Here is a 15,894-nt window from a genome sequence, read left to right on the forward strand (position 1 = left end):
CTTAATTAGGGGTTGCGAGAAGAGGGCTGGTTCAGAACAGTTTGCTTTCAGCCACCCACCCCTTAATACTACGATGGAGCAGCTTCTTGCCGAGAATGCCCAGCTCAACCAGCAACTCACCTTGCTGGCCACTCAGGTGGCACAACTGCAGGCTCAGGTACATGCTGCCCCCCCACCCAGGAGGAAATGTCAGTTAGCTATGCCGGATAAATTTGCCGGTAAACCAGAACTGTTTCCTGCCTTCCTGGGACAATGCCAGCTTTATATCAGCGTGAGAGCAGCTGATTTCCCCACTGACCGAGATAAGGTGGGATTCGTGTTGAGCCTTCTGTCGGGAGATGCAGCTCGTTGGGGCACGCCTCTGTTGGCACAGCCTAGCCCTTTGTTGGATAACTTTGGGGGGTTTTGTGACCATATGCGCCTCATGTACGAGGACCCGATTAAGGCGCAGACCGCCACCCGACGTCTGAAAGCTTTGAGGCAGGGTCAGCGCCCCCTACAGGCCTATATCAGCGATTTCCGGCTGCTTAGCCAGGATTCCGCCTGGAATGAGGCTGCGCTCGTGGATGCCTTTCAGGATGGCTTGTCAGAGGAGATGTTGGATGAGCTGGCCCGCGTGGACATTCCCTCAGATCTGAATGGGCTGATCCATCTTTGTCTGCGGATCGATGCCCGGCTGCAGCAGCGTAAGAGTCGCCGTGCCACCCCACAGACCCCTGCCGCCCCTGTTGTGCGTGAGCCCCCAGTCCAGAGGGAGGAGCCAATGGAGCTGGGTGCCGCCAGGTCCCGTCTATCGGTGACGGAAATGGACAGACGACGATCGGAGGGGTTGTGTTTTTACTGTGGGGACCCTGGACATTTGGCTGCTTCTTGCCCAAAGAAGCGTCAGCGGGCGTCAGTGACCAAGCCAGCTCCGAGAAAGTCCCCTGCTTTGCTATCGGGAAACGGCCCGAGCCCGGTCTAGACGGTGTGAAAGATCGGGCGACCCACAACGATCACGCCGAGCGACGCCGTTCCGACGGTGCCTGTGAACCTCCACGGCATTTGATTTTGGAGGCACGACTGATCCTTCCTGGCAAGCCAGAGGGGATTCCGGTCCATGCCTTAATTGACTCTGGGGCTACCACTAACTTTATGGATTCGGCCTTTGTGGCCAAATGGGCTGTTCCCCAGTGTCCGGTGGATCCGCCCATGCTTGTGGAGACCATCGATGGTCGAGTGCTCCTGTCCGGGCCTATCACGGCCGCCACGCAACCCGTGTGTATGGCCATCAGTACCCATGTGGAGGCCATTCAGTTTTACGTCACTTCGGATCTGCACTTCCCCGTGGTCTTGGGACTGGCGTGGCTCCGGGCGCATGATCCACAGATCTATTGGTCTCAGAACTTGGTCACCTTCCCAAGTTTGCAGTGCGTGGACCACACCCGCCATATCTGTGCCGGCCAGGTGGAGGGTTCCTCAGGGGTTTCCTTGCCTCCCGTACTGTCCGACTTTGCTGACGTGTTCAGCGAGTCAGAGGCGGACCAATTACCCCCGCACAGGCCCTACGACTGCTCCATTGACCTAGTCCCTGATGCGCCTCTCCCAGTGGGGCGTTTGTACTCCATGTCGGAGCCCGAGTTGGCCGCATTGCGGGACTTCCTGACAAAGAACTTGGCTCGTGGATTCATCCGGCCCTCGTCCTCGCCAGTGTCTGCGCCCGTGCTCTTCGTCAAAAAGAAGTCGGGCGAGTTACGGCTTTGCTGTGACTACCGGAAACTCAACGCTATCACGGTGCGTAACCGCTACCCGCTGCCCCTCATCCCCGAGCTCTTGGACCGACTCCGGGAGGCTAAGATCTTCACGAAACTGGACCTGCGTGGAGCTTACAACCTCGTCAGGGTTCGGCCGGGTGATGAGTGGAAGACAGCGTTTGGTACTCGCTATGGACATTTCGAGTACACGGTGATGCCGTTTGGCCTGACCAACGCCCCCGCTGTGTTTCAGCATTTTATGAATGACATCTTTCGGGATCTGTTGGACCAGTTTGTTGTGATTTACCTGGACGACATCCTGATTTACTCCCCGTCGCGTGAAGCGCATCATCAGCATCTCCGTCAGGTCCTGCAGCGCCTCCGGAAACATCGGCTGTTTGCCAAGTTGGAGAAGTGCCAGTTCTACCAGGTGACCATTGATTTCTTGGGCCACCGCATTTCTCCCGAGGGCATCGCCATGGATCCAAGTAAAGTTGAGTCGTTGCAGAGTTGGCAACCCCCGCGTCGCGTGAAGGATGTTCAGCGACTTCTTGGATTTGCCAACTACTATCGGACATTCATCCCTGGCTTTGCTGCCTTGACAGCCCCCCTCACCCGGCTCCTGCAGAAGAAGACTCGGTTCCAGTGGAACGCCCCCGAACAACAGGCGTTCCAAGCTTTGAAGGACGCCTTCATGAAGGAGCCCATCTTGAAGCATCCTGACCCGCAACGGCCGTTTGTCGTGGAGGCGGACGCCTCCGACATTGCCATTGGGGCCGTGTTACTCCAGGCAGCGACGCCCAACGGTACCCTTTTCCCTTGCGCGTATCACTCTCGGAAATTGAATCCCTCGGAGCGCAACTATACCATCTGGGAGAAGGAGCTGCTGGCCATCAAGGCGGCGTTCGAGGCTTGGAGGCATCATCTGGAGGGGGCGCGGCATCAAATCGAGGTCCGGACGGACCACAAGAATCTGGAAAGCCTGCAGACCGCTCGGAATTTGAACCAACGCCAGATCCGGTGGTCCCTCTTCTTTGCGAGGTTTGACTTTCGGGTGCGGTACATACCAAGCGGGCACAACCAGAGAGCGGATGCTCTGTCCAGGAAGCCCGAGTACACCCGAGTGGAAGACAAGCTTCCGCCCAGGACAGTGATCCCCATCGAGTCTTTTGCTGCGGTACGGGAGCCGGTGGATATACGGGCTCGGATCTGGGAGGCGCAGCAGCAGGAGGCGTGGGTGGCTCAGCGGAAGGAAGAGGTGGGGCCAGATTCGCCTTGGTCGGTCACGGATGGACTCCTGTATTATCGTGACCGGCTCTATGTTCCAGGAGGGCCACTCAGGGGACTCGTCCTCAGCCAATGTCATGATAACCCGGCTGCGGGGCATTTTGGCCTGTTCAAGACTCTGAACCTGGTCTCCCGTACTTTCTGGTGGCCCCGAGTCCGACACGATGTCCAGTCTTATGTCACCTCCTGCGTCCCATGCAGGCAGGCCAAGTCAGCGACAGGGGCCCCGCCTGGTTTACTGCAGCCTTTGCCAACGCCCAAGAGACCCTGGGGGGCTGTGTCCATGGACTTTCTGACGGATCTACCCCCATCCTCCGGCTTCACGACAGTGTTTGTGGTGGTGGACATGTTGACCAAGATGGCGCACTTCATCCCCTGTCGCGGCTTACCGTCAGCTCGCGCCACTAGTCGCATGTTCATCCAACAGGTGTTTCGGCTGCACGGCCTCCCCGATAGAGTCGTCTCCGATAGGGGGGCCCAGTTTACAGCCCGCTTCTGGCAGGAGTTGATGCGGGCGTTGGACATTAAGGTTTGCCTCTCGTCCGCGCATCATCCTCAGACCGACGGGGGTACCGAGAAGGTCATCGGCATCTTAGAGCAGTATCTGCGCTGCTATGTTAACCTGCAGCAGGACAACTGGGTGGACTATTTGGCCATAGCCGAGTTTGCCTTTAATAACTCGCAACACACCTCCACGCAGATGACACCGTTCTTGGCCAACGTGGGTTATCACCCCAGGTTCTTCCCTCTTTCTCCCGTGGACTCACCGGAGCCGGCAGCGAACGAATTCATGGCGGAGTTACAGGCGATCCATCGGTTGGTGCGACGGCAGCTGGAGAAGGCCAAGGCCGACTACAAGAGGTTCGCCGATCGGTCGAGAAGGGATACGCCTCCACTATCGGTGGGGGATTGGGTCTGGCTGTCCACCAGGAACCTACCATCCACTCGGCCGGCGAGGAAGCTGGACCACCGTTACCTTGGACCGTTCCCAGTCGAGGCCGTCATCAACCCGGTCGCCTATCGTTTAACTCTGCCACGTTCCCTGCGCGTGCACCCCGTCTTCCATCGGTCCTTGTTGGTCCCCGAACAACCGGCCTGTCCACTTCGCCAAGCGGAACCTCCCCCATCAGGAACTCGTGATGGAGGCAGCACCCCCGAGTACGAGGTCGCCAGCATCAGGGATTCCCGCTGGCTGAAAGGTCGCTTCCAGTACCTGATCGAGTGGAAAGGGTACGGGCCGGAGGACTTCACATGGGAAGACGCGACCGCCGTTCATGCCCCTGCGTTGGTGACTGCTTTTCACGAACAGTTCCCATCCCGACCGCATCCGGATCGGCAGACCCGAGGGAAGGGCCCTGCGGTGCGGGATAGTGTTGTGACTCAGGGCCAGCCTGTGGGTCCGACAGCCGGGTCCGATGTATCGGAGGACTCAGATGTGGGGGAGGAGGGAAACGAACCGGCTGATGATGATTTGGAGGCTTTGCAGAGTCCTCAGCCGGGGACCTCTTCTCAGCTGTGTGAGCCCGAGAGTGCGGAGGATGATGACCCACAGCTGGCCCTGTTCAAGGACGCCCGACGCAGGAGGCAGACGAGCAGGGACAAACAAAGAAAGACTATGGGACTCCTCGGGAGGAGGCACAGGGAGACCACGCCCTGAGCTCTCTATAAAAGAAGTGTTTGGGGAGGGGCTGGTTGCTGAAAGCAACTTTTCCGCTTGAGAAGACAAGCTCTTGTGTTTTTGTTAACTGCGTAATTAAATCTTGGCAGAAGCCTTTTAGCCTTGGACGCTTTCCAGACTCTTCTCTTAATTAGGGGTTGCGAGAAGAGGGCTGGTTCAGAACAGCCGGGATGATTTATGCACGGTCACTCACGCGCTCGTGACCTCTCGTCTAGACTACTGCAACGCTCTCTACATGGGGCTTCCCTTGAGGACCACCCGGAGGCTCCAGCTGGTACAGAATGCAGCCGCGAGAGTTGTGTTGGGAGTCTCCCGATACTCCCATGTCACACCTCTGCTCCGTGAGCTGCATTGGTTACCAGTTGTCTTCCGGGTGAGATTCAAGGTGCTAGTAATGGTGTTTAAAGCCCTCCATGGCATGGGGCCGGAGTACCTCAGGGAACATCTGCTGCCGGCATCAAGCTCCCTGCGCCCTGTGCGTTCCCACAGAGAGGGCCTCCTCAGGGTGCCACCGGTCAGAGAATGCCGACTGGTGGCCCCCAGGGGGAGATCCTTCTCTGTGGGCGCCCCGGAGCTATGGAACCAGTTACCGGTTGAGCTCCGGACGGCGCCCGATCTGCGCTCCTTTCGCCGCGATCTGAAAACATACTTGTTCGAGCAAGCCGGCCTGGCCTGAGGGGGGATTGGTGGGGTTTTTTATTATTTTTATTGGGGCTTTTTACTATGTACCAATTGTATTTTAATCGGGCATGCATTTAATTATCTTTTAGTTTTTGTAAATTTCTGTATTTTATTCTTGCCCTGTACACCGCCCTGAGTCCTCAGGGAGAAGGGCGGTATAGAAATATTATTAAATTAAATTAAATTAAGTTCCGATAACAATAACTTTCACATTCAGAAGTAGCTAAACTTTCCTTTGTTCCTCTTTCCAAAATCTGACAAGTACCTGCCTTATATGAGGGCAGGACTGACGCATTCTACTAGCGCTTATTTGATAAGCATTTCTTCATACTATACTTTTCAAATTGTGCTTAACGTAATTTGAAACATTTAGACGTTTGCAACATCTGCTATAGAACTATGAAGCAAACTTTTATAAAGATGCTACTCTGAAAGAAAAAAACCCTAATCATTGATTTCTAGGCGGTGCTTTAGATTCTTGTTCATTTCTCTCTCTTCTGCCACAGTGTCTGCTCTCCAGAACGGAATCCCCTGAATTCTGTTCAAGCCCCAACTCTACCATCCTTTAAATAGGCATTTAGCCTGGCTCTTTCCCCAGGCACTTGGTTAGCAAGTATGTCCAGGTAATCTTACAACAGTTCATTTAGTGATCGAAGTCACAACGGCACTGAAAAAAGTGACATAAAACCATATTTCACAATGCAGCAGCATCCCCATGGCCACATGATCAAAAATCAGATGCTTGGCAACTGACTCATATTTATGAGAGTTGCAATTACCTGGGGTCATGTGATCACCCCTAGTGACCTTCTGACAAGCAAAGTCAGTGGGGAAGCCACATTGTTACCAATTTAACAACTACAGTGGTTCACTTAACAACTGTGGCAAAAAGGTCATAAAATGGGGAAAACTCTCATAGTAATTGTCTCACTTAGCTATTGGGCTCAATTGTGCCCATAAGTCGAGGACTAACGGTACTATTGTAATGTGTTAGGTGTATTAGTCCACCTTCTCTTTCAATCTTACTCTAGTGAATGTATTCTTAGCTTGTACAGTGCTCAGAGCTCATTATAAATTGGGCAGCCTATAATTAGATTTATAAATAGTTATAAACTTGGAATTAAAAAATATATAGATTCATTCTCATTATAGGGTCTAGCGACTTACAAAATAACATACAAATGAAACATTCAAAATAGCCTAATGTCAACCTACAGCAGGGGTTTCCAACCGGGGGTGCAAGACAATATTCCAGGGGGCGCGAAAACTTGGGTTTTCAAAATGATAGTGTATATGTTGCCGTTATTTTGAACTTTTGTAAGGGGCGCGAGAATATATCAGAAGTGTTCTAGGAATGTGGGGTATAGAAAAGGTTGGGAGCCGCTAGCCTAACAAGATAGGGGATGCTACAACTGTAACCACTATTCAGTGATAATTTGGTTTGAGGGGATGTTATGAACATTGTCCTATATTAAACAATATACTAATAGTATTTCACAATTAGTAATAATTTCACCAAGAGTAATTTTTCACTGGGCTGTAAACACTGAGAAATTAATCTAAATTTAAATGAATCATAACACAGGTATCAAGTATCTAATAGTACCTGTTATTCTGAAATAATAGCAACTATGAAAAACTATGAAAAAGCCAGATACTGAAATATGTTTTTATTATTAAATGTCACTGAATGCTAGTGTTGCTGGGGCGGGGGGGGGGGGAAATAGAAGGGAGGTATGTGCCCATTTAGGGGCTCATCAACACCTCAGGTTTCTAGGCTTCTTACTATGGGTTAGATAGTAAGCTGTTAAGATTCTACACCAAAAATAAAATATTACTTATAAAGGAAATGTAAATAATTGTCTCCAACCCGTTTGCACTGCAAATATGCAATGGTGGATATTTTCTACAAAACACTGAATAGGTAAATATTTTGGAAAAGTACACCATGCAAATTGTTCAAGATAGTTTGCATAAGGCAATTTTCAAATTGCACTAGAAAGTTTATGATGCAAAATACCCTATACAAATTAGCCAAATCAGTGATGTAGAAGAGAAAATTTTCCATGGAAATTATAAAAATACTGGAAAATTTTCCATAATGCAGTAATCTTATTAATGGCAATTTATTTTCAATGTATCATTTACATCAACAGAATTTAGCAAGTCTTACATGATGTGGAAAAGAACTAGAAACTCCAAATTCAAAACTCATTTTTGAACTGCACTAAAGACAGTGGAAATAATGCATGCAATTAGTTCTGCTAATGAAGGAAGCTGGTGATTTTGCAGACTTCCTAGAATTTGCTAAAATGAGCAAATGAATTTCAAAGGCCATTAATTTAGATCCATAAATTGCTGTAAAATTTCCAATTACTCACAATTTTGAGGGATATGTTTCCAATATACGCAGTTCCAATTTGCAGAGGGGAAAGGTACGTGGCAGAATGGAAATAAAATATATTTACAAAAACAACTCTCTCAACACGTCATGCCTCAGGCATATTTCACATGTCAGCCTCTAGAAGCTGATGACCCACCAACCTCTATGACCAATGTCAACAATTCTGTTTACCCAAATGACTAATTATTTGATATATCTCCAGATCACACAGACAAGTTACTATAAATCCATTTTCAGAAATGGAGAACTTTATAAGATAAAGGTCAAAATGCAGCCTGATTTTAAAAGGCTATATATTTGTACTGAACAAGCAAGCTTTTTAAGATCACTTCCATATTAGACATTATCATTCACCCCATAGGCTTAAGTTCATTTAGCTTAGCATTTTATCAGAAGCCAGTATGCTGGAATAATGAAGTGTGGTACTTTGAGATAGCAATTTTTAAACAGATTTCATGCATGATTACAGTAGCTATTACAGTAGCTCCAAAAAGTAAATATAATCTTCTATAAAATCATTATTCTAATGTAAAAATTGTATTTACTTCAAGATTACCAATTCTTTAAATGCAATTTTAGATACTTTTTTACAAATCAATTTTCTATCCATACTTGTACTGCTTTGTCCCATTTCTTTAGCAAAAATCACATTATCCACCAATTTCAATTAGGGTTCTGTGTTTCCCCAAAAAACACAGAGGAAATTGCATTCCTTCTCCTTCCAGTAACAAAATGCAAAACTTCTGTGCTGTGTGATGAAAGGTATTTTCCCCCGCCTCCAGTTCTTGCTTTAGAAAGAAAAACTGAATTTTCTAAACGGCACAAAATTTTGTCAATTTTAAGAAATGATCATAGTAACATTCTACTTGCAAAATTGAAAAAGGGGCTGAAATTTCAATTCCAACCTCCTCCTAGTTTGAAAATTGACGTGTTTTTTTAAAAAAAGTTTTTAGTACAGTATCTACAGATCAAATAAATTACTTATTAGTAAAAGTATATTATTGCATCTTAAAAAGTTTTAGCATCTTACCTCAGACAGAACCACAAAGTTTTTAATCAAATTAAGTGACTTCACAACCATCTTATCTTCTCTGTCTTTCCTCCTGGGCTCTTAACAGTTAACCAGCACAACATTCCACAGTAGGGCAAAGTACAAAGTGGGGCAGAAGATATATTCATTTTAGCTTTATAAGAACAACTTTTTGTGACAAGTGTTCCTGTTGAGTCATACTCAATTCTCATAGCTTATCAATTCCCAGAGTTTTGGCAGCTCTCTTAACCAATTACACTCCATTCATTAAAGTATGTCTTGATTTGTGAGCAAAATATTTAAGTAGCCTAATGAGGCTTAAAAAGTTTTGAATCACTTGTACTTTTCTGTTCCACAAATAGTTAACTACTATATATTTCCTGTGATTGTAGGATGAAGATTGCTTTTAAAGGAACTTTTCAACACCAATATCAGTACCATATTTTTTTAAAAAAAACTTTAATTGAAAACAATGCTTTTAAGAGTGGGGGAAAAAATCCAAGACTTATTTTTTAAACTATAAACCACAAGGGAATTTGGGGCCATCACTTCGTTCATCTACTCAAAATGGATGGCCTCTGTTATGAGAAAAAAAAGTGCAAAAATGCAAATATTCTTCATAAACTTTCAGCAGACCTCCAAAATGAATCAACAGGCAAGAGTTGTCCTAAAAAGATCCTAGCGTTTTCAGTTCCAAACTCATAGAAACAAGCCTTTCTTATCAAGGACTGACCAAAGCCCATTTCTGCACTTTGAGTCACAAGAGGAGGTGCCTAGTTTTCATTACTACTGCAGTTCTGAGTCACAACCACTTCTGCTCATTCAACAGGAAGTGGGCAAGTGTTCTCTTCATTTTCAATTTACACAAGAGCGAACTGAAACCAGCAACCTGTCCATGGAGACTGAAATCAACCTCAGAAAGATCTCTCCCAAGAGGGGGGAAAAATTGAAACACAAAAAGAGAGAGAGAGATGGGAGCCAGTCACTTAATATAAACATTGAAGGGTTTATACATACATTTTTTTTCTAGGCTTCTAAAAGTCCCTTATCCCTGGGAATATTTTAGCCCTAACAGACTGCCTCAATTCCCCATTAGCTGTCTCTGCTGAGCTTTCTCACCCATCTTTGCTATCTCATTTCTGCCTAGCTCCCCCCCCCTGCGCCCCCGTTCTGTTTGAACCCCTCTCCTTGGCCTTTTAATTACCAAGCAGCACCTGCATATACGGGCAGCTCTCACTTCCTCAACGTCTTAAGCTCCAAACTCCATCTATTGTTACATAACCACCCCCTCTTACCACACCGCCCTAGAGCCGTATCTCCCCTACTACAGCTGTGCTTCCAGTTACTCTGCGCGCAGCTCCTTCCCCAACCTGTCTCCTATCCAGCCTCCATTTTGTTCTCCTTCCCAACTAGGGTGCCATGCCACAGGTGGCTCCAGCAAGATCTCGGCGGCTCCCAGCCAACCCAGTCCCGGGGCGGAAATGTTGCTCAGCCCCAGCTGCCCTTTGCCTCTCCCTCGCCCCGCCGCCCGGTCCTCTCAAGCCAGGTGCAGCCGGGCTTCCCTCTTGACCTAGGCCAGGGGTAGGCAACCTCGGCTCTTTTATGACTCGTGGACTTCAACTCCCAGAATTCCTGAGTCAGCTACGCTGACTCAGGAATTCTGGGAGTTGAAGTCCACGAGTCATAAAAGAGCCGAGGTTGCCTACCCCTGACCTAGGCTGCCATCTTGGCATCCAAGGGCAGCAACGCTCAGCGAGCCTGGCGCTCGCCAAGGAGGCGGAGAGAAGGTCACTTGCAAATCTTCCACCGGATCTGCCCACGTCCTAAACTGCTGCCGTCCGGCTGATCGCCACGAAGGTTCCCTAGTCCGGCCGGCACTTCAGCGACGCTTCCTGGAGCCCCGTCTGGTCTCCAGCAGCCCGACCCCTTTCCCCTTGGCAGGCAGGATTGCCAGACAGCCTTCCTCGGAGTAAGGGAAGCCTAGGGTCCCGGCTTAGGCCAGGAATGCCACCCCCGCCGCCGCCGCCGCCTCGTATCCCGCCCTCCCAACTGCTCCGGGGCTCGCGCGCCTTCAATGTCACCCCGGCGCCGCCCCACGTCCCCCAGGCAACGGCGCCGGGCCGCAAGACCCACGGGCCAGGCCCGCCGAGGCCTGCCCGCCTGCCGCGCTTACCCACCGGCAGCATTGAAGGGCCAGTTGCTGAGCGAGCCGGGCGCCTCCCACACGGCCTGGGCGGGAAGGCCCCTCTGGCTGCGTCAGGGCGCGGAGCCGGGCCAAGAGCCGCGGCCGAAGAAGAAGAAGAAGAGCGGGGCCGGCTGTCCGCCACGCGACGTCACCGCCCAACCTCGAAACCGGAGCTGGCCGGTGGGAAGGCGGTGACGGCAGCAGCAGCAGCAGCGACAGCGGCGGTGGCCGCGCTTTCCCCGCAGCTGGCCCAGACCCACCAACCACAAGGCCCGCCGGGAAAGTGGCCCCGCCCGCTCTTCTCGCGCAGGCGCCCCCCGCGCCGCCCCTGAGCTCCGCCTCCGCGTCACGTTTCAGGCGGGCTCCACTCGCCCCGCCTCTTTCTCCCCGGGCGGGGGCGGGCGGGCGCGCTTAGCCGGAGGCTCTCGGGGCTGACTCGGCTTGGGATGGGGCACCACCAGGAAATCCAGGGCTGGGAAGTCGCGAAGCCATCCTGGAAGGAAGGAGCCGGGGAGGGGAGGGGGAAGGCTCTTTGCCGTGGGGTTCTGCAACGGAGACTTCGTGCTTTCTAGCCTGCCGTATTGCAATGTATGGCAGTGAAAGCTGGACCATAAAAAAGGCCGAGCGCCAAAGAATTGTGGCCTTTGAACTCTGGTGCTGGAGAAGACTCCTGCGAGTCCCTTGGACTGCAAGGCGATCAAACCGGTCAGTCCTAGAGGAGGTCAACCCTGACTGCTCTTTAGAAGGCCAGATTCTGAAGCTAAAACTCAAATACTTTGGCCACCTAATGAGAAGGAAGGACTCACTGGAGAAGAGCCTAACGCTGGGAAAGGTTGAGGGCAAGAGAAGAAGGGGACGACAGAGAATGAGGTGGCTGGATGGAGTCACTGAAGCAGGAGGCGTGAGCTTAAATGGACTCCAGAAGATGGTATAGGACAGGAAGGCCTGGAGGAACATTGTCCATAGGGTCGCGATGGGTCGGACACGACTTCGCAGCTAACAACAACAACAACAACAAGCCTGCCGTAAAAGGGACTCCTTCATCCACCCATCCAGGTGAACGTCATTTGCAAAAGAGAGTCAGGCTTCCTGGCATCTTCGCCCAGAGACCTCTGGGGTTTTACGTATATCATTTTATTAATTAAAATACAAATGAAAGTAAAGATAATCGGAAATGGGGAAGAGAGGGGGGGTTAAAGGGGGAAACGGTGGGGAAAAAAGACTTCCAACTCTTCAGTGCAGTAGAATGAAAGTAATAATTCCAGTTTCAACTTATTTTTGCAGATTTAGTATATACCAGCCAGTTCTATAACCACAAAGCTATCTAATCAACAGATCCAAAAGTCAGAAATTCTTTTTCTTTTTCTTTTTTGTCTCAAGCACAAAATTTAGAAAGTTTCCAAGCACCCACAAACACAGTCGTCTTCCCCAGGTGCACAGAGCAACTCTCTTGACAGGAATATTTCTAGAGATGAAAAATTTCTGGAAATGTTGAAACTGAAGCATTTGCAATCTAGGTAAGAATGTTTTGGGCTGCCCAGCATCTATTTCAGTAACCAAATGAAATTCTTGGCAGCTGAATTGTTCTCCAGCACAAAGAGAGCCAGTCTGGTGTGCTGGTAAAGGTGTCAGGCTAGAACTCTGGGAGACCCTGAGTTCTAGTTCTGCCTTAGGCCAAAACCCAGCTAGGTGATGAACTAGTCGCTTCCTCTTAACCCTAGGAAGTGGTAATGGCAAGTCAACTGCCAAAAAACCTTGCCGAGAAAATTGCAGGGACTTGTCCAGACAGCTGCCAGGAATCAAGATTAACTCTAAAAAAGCAGTTGATGAAAAGGCATCTTCTGCTTTATTTATTTTATATCCCACCTTTCTTATTTTTACAAATAACACAAAACGACAAACATATCCGGTGCACTTTCTTCCTATTTACCCCACAACAACCCCGTGAAGTGAGTTGGGCTGAGACAAAGTAAGTGACCCAACTGGCTTTCATGGCTAAGGCGGGACTAAAACTCACAATCTCTTGATGATTGGCCCATAGTCACCCAGCTGGCTTTTGTGCCTAAAGCAGGACTAAAACACAGTCTGCTGCTTTCTGGTCCGATGTCTTAACCCAGGGGTAGACAACCTTGGCTCTTTTATGACTCGTGGACTTCGACTCCCAGAATTCCTGAGCCGGCTGGCTCAGGAATTCTGGGAGTCGAAGTCCACGAGTCATAAAAGAGCCAAGGTTACCTACCCGTCTTAACCACTTGACCAATGTCTTTCTCTTTGTGCTACCTTAGGAAATGCTACCACGATCCTCCGTAACCCAGGAGTGCAGATCCCCAGGTCCTCGCCCTCCAGTGTCCTTCTCTGGCCCCCAGAGTTGGTGGGACCAACTGTTTCAGTTAACATGTTGATTGAAAAGTTTATGGTTTCTAAAATGTAGTCCTAAGCTTCAAGTTTAATAGCGATTCCTAATTTTTTTAAGTGATACATTTTATCATTCATAAGTAAGTAGTAATCTATCAGAAAATGATGGTCCCTGTTTTATTTGTGTATTGTTTTATTCTTTCCACCTTTACCTCATTTTCTTTATACACATAAAATATTGGTGTGGGTTTTTTTGTTCCAAAAATGTGTTTTAAGCCTTGCAGATGTTTAGGGCATCCATTTGCCCCTTAATATTCCCAAATCCCCCTGCCCAAGTGTATCTGTTTATACAATGATTTACAAACTGCCCACTTCACAAGAACCTGATGTACTTTACAACAGCAGCAGCGGCAAGAACAATAATAATCACCCAATGTACAGAAAAATGTAAGACCCCCACAGAGTAGAACTTGCAAGATAGATAAGATCATCAGTGCGTGATTATATCCAACAAGTTGGTGCTTAGCAACCATATATCTAAGACCAGCTCCCCAACCTGTCTTTCAGGTTTCCCAATGATGCATCCACTGCTGCCGTAATTCTTCCATCGGTCACCCCCTTCTTACTTACTTCCAATTTTTCCAACATTATGAGGAGCATGAAAATATCTATAATATTATCTGTCCAAGACCTGTAATCAAATAAAAACATTAATAATTATTTGTTATTGAGGAGAAAGTATATATATCTATATTTTCAGAGTCAAAAATGAATACCGTATTTTCCGGCGTATAAGACAACTGGGCGTATAAGACGACCCCCGACTTTTGAGAAGATTTTCATGGGTTAAAAAGTCGTCTTATACGCCGGAAAATACAGTACATTTATTTTTAATATCAATGTTACAGAGGGAACCATCACGTTGGACTCAGTTGTGGTCATTAAGTCAAGAACTACCTTTATAGGCACTTGTTCAAACAAATACCTTGCAGAGGAGAGACAGGAGGGTTTTTTCTTGGTTTTTTTGCTGTTTTTAATTCCAACCATGTGCCAGGTTGAGAGAGCTGCCTCTGCCATGCAGGCATCTGCTATGAACAGTCTATTTAATACCCAGCTCTCTTAAGCAATCCTGCATGTATTTTTTTCCTCATTACTTTTGATGGATCACATGCCTAAGAAGTTCATTTAAAGCACTTTAGGCCATTAGTATTTTAAATCAACAGAACTGGGACTCTCTCACACATAAGCTATTTTTTTTAAGAGAGTGGTTGATTTATGATGCTTGACTGGAAAAGAGATTTTTTTTATGTACTATAGCATATCTCAGCAAGGAAGAGCCTTTTGCATCTTATATCTCCTTTTATAGGTTGTATCAAGAGCAGGTGTGAACAAGAACTCTAAGAGAGAGAGAGATGATGATGATGATGATGATGATGATAAAGCTTTATATGGAACAGCTTACGTCCTGCAAGGATACCTTTAACACCATCAAAGAACAACATCTGTCTATCCCAACTCCTTGAGAAGGACTTGACAAGTAGGTATATATATCAAATTCAGCCTAAAGATCTGGCTCACTATGCAACCAACCATAGAAATAATGGAAATATAGTAGTCCTCAACTTCAGAGCATTCTTTTAAGAACTATTCAAAGTTATGAGGGTATTCAAAAAAAGTGGATTAATGACTGGTCCTCATACGGTCATCACAGCATCCCTGTGGTGACATGATCAGCCAGATTCCAACAAGCAAAATCTACAGGGGAAACCAGATTCATTTAAAGACTGTGATTCATTTGACATGATGATTCGCTTAGCCACTGTGGCAAAAAGATCTAAAATCATCTGCGACTCCCTTAGTGAGCGTGTCGCTTAGTGATGGAAGTTTTCATCCCAGCTGTGATCATAAGTCAAGGAATATCTGTCAAGCCCTGCGAACAGAATGACTGTAGCAAAAGAAAGCAAAGATGCTACCAGCAGTAATAGGCACCTTGGGTGCAACCCCAAAACATCTGGGGCACCACTTGAACACCATCAGCGCTGACAAAATCATCAGTCAAATGCAAAGAACAGCCTTCCCTGGAACAGCTTACATCCTCTGCAACAATACCTTTAATATCATTAAACAACATCTACTTACCCAAGGTCCTGGGGAAGGACTTGATAGGTGGACAAGAATGCCAAATGCAGTCTAAACATCTGGCTGACTAACGCAACCAACCACAATAATGAGTTTGAAAGACTTTTAAATGTTTTGTCATAGGAGAGTGCACTGCTATTATGGGAAAAGATTTAAAATTCTAATCTGCTGTAGAAAGTAAGGATATGACAAAGAGGAGTTATCTTGGTAGAAATATACAAGAACCATTATCTAGGGCTAGGCCAAGGGTCTGCAACCTTGACAACTTTAAGACTTGTGGACTTCAGTTTGTAGAATTCCTCAGCCAGCTATGCTGGCTGAGAAATTCTGGGAGCTGACGTCCACAGGTCTTAAAGTTGTGAAGGTTGCAGACCCCTGATCTAGGCAAAGGGGGTTGAAATT

At 47.9% G+C, this 15,894-nt stretch overlaps 1 protein-coding gene across 1 annotated transcript in view; it reads right to left on the reverse strand.

Moving 5' to 3' along the window:
* Positions 1–11,266, reverse strand: part of PTP4A2 (protein tyrosine phosphatase 4A2) — a 38,594-nt gene extending 27,328 nt beyond the window's left edge. Inside the window, exon 1 of the mRNA XM_081334934.1 lies at positions 10,991–11,266. The gene's annotated coding sequence lies outside the window, so the exon portion shown is untranslated. The remainder of the gene's footprint in view (positions 1–10,990) is intronic.
* Positions 11,267–15,894: the final 4,628 nt, after the last annotated feature.

The sequence above is a fragment of the Vipera berus genome, assembly GCF_964194415.1.
Source record: "Vipera berus genome assembly, chromosome: 9".
In the NCBI taxonomy this organism is placed as follows: domain Eukaryota; kingdom Metazoa; phylum Chordata; class Lepidosauria; order Squamata; family Viperidae; genus Vipera; species Vipera berus.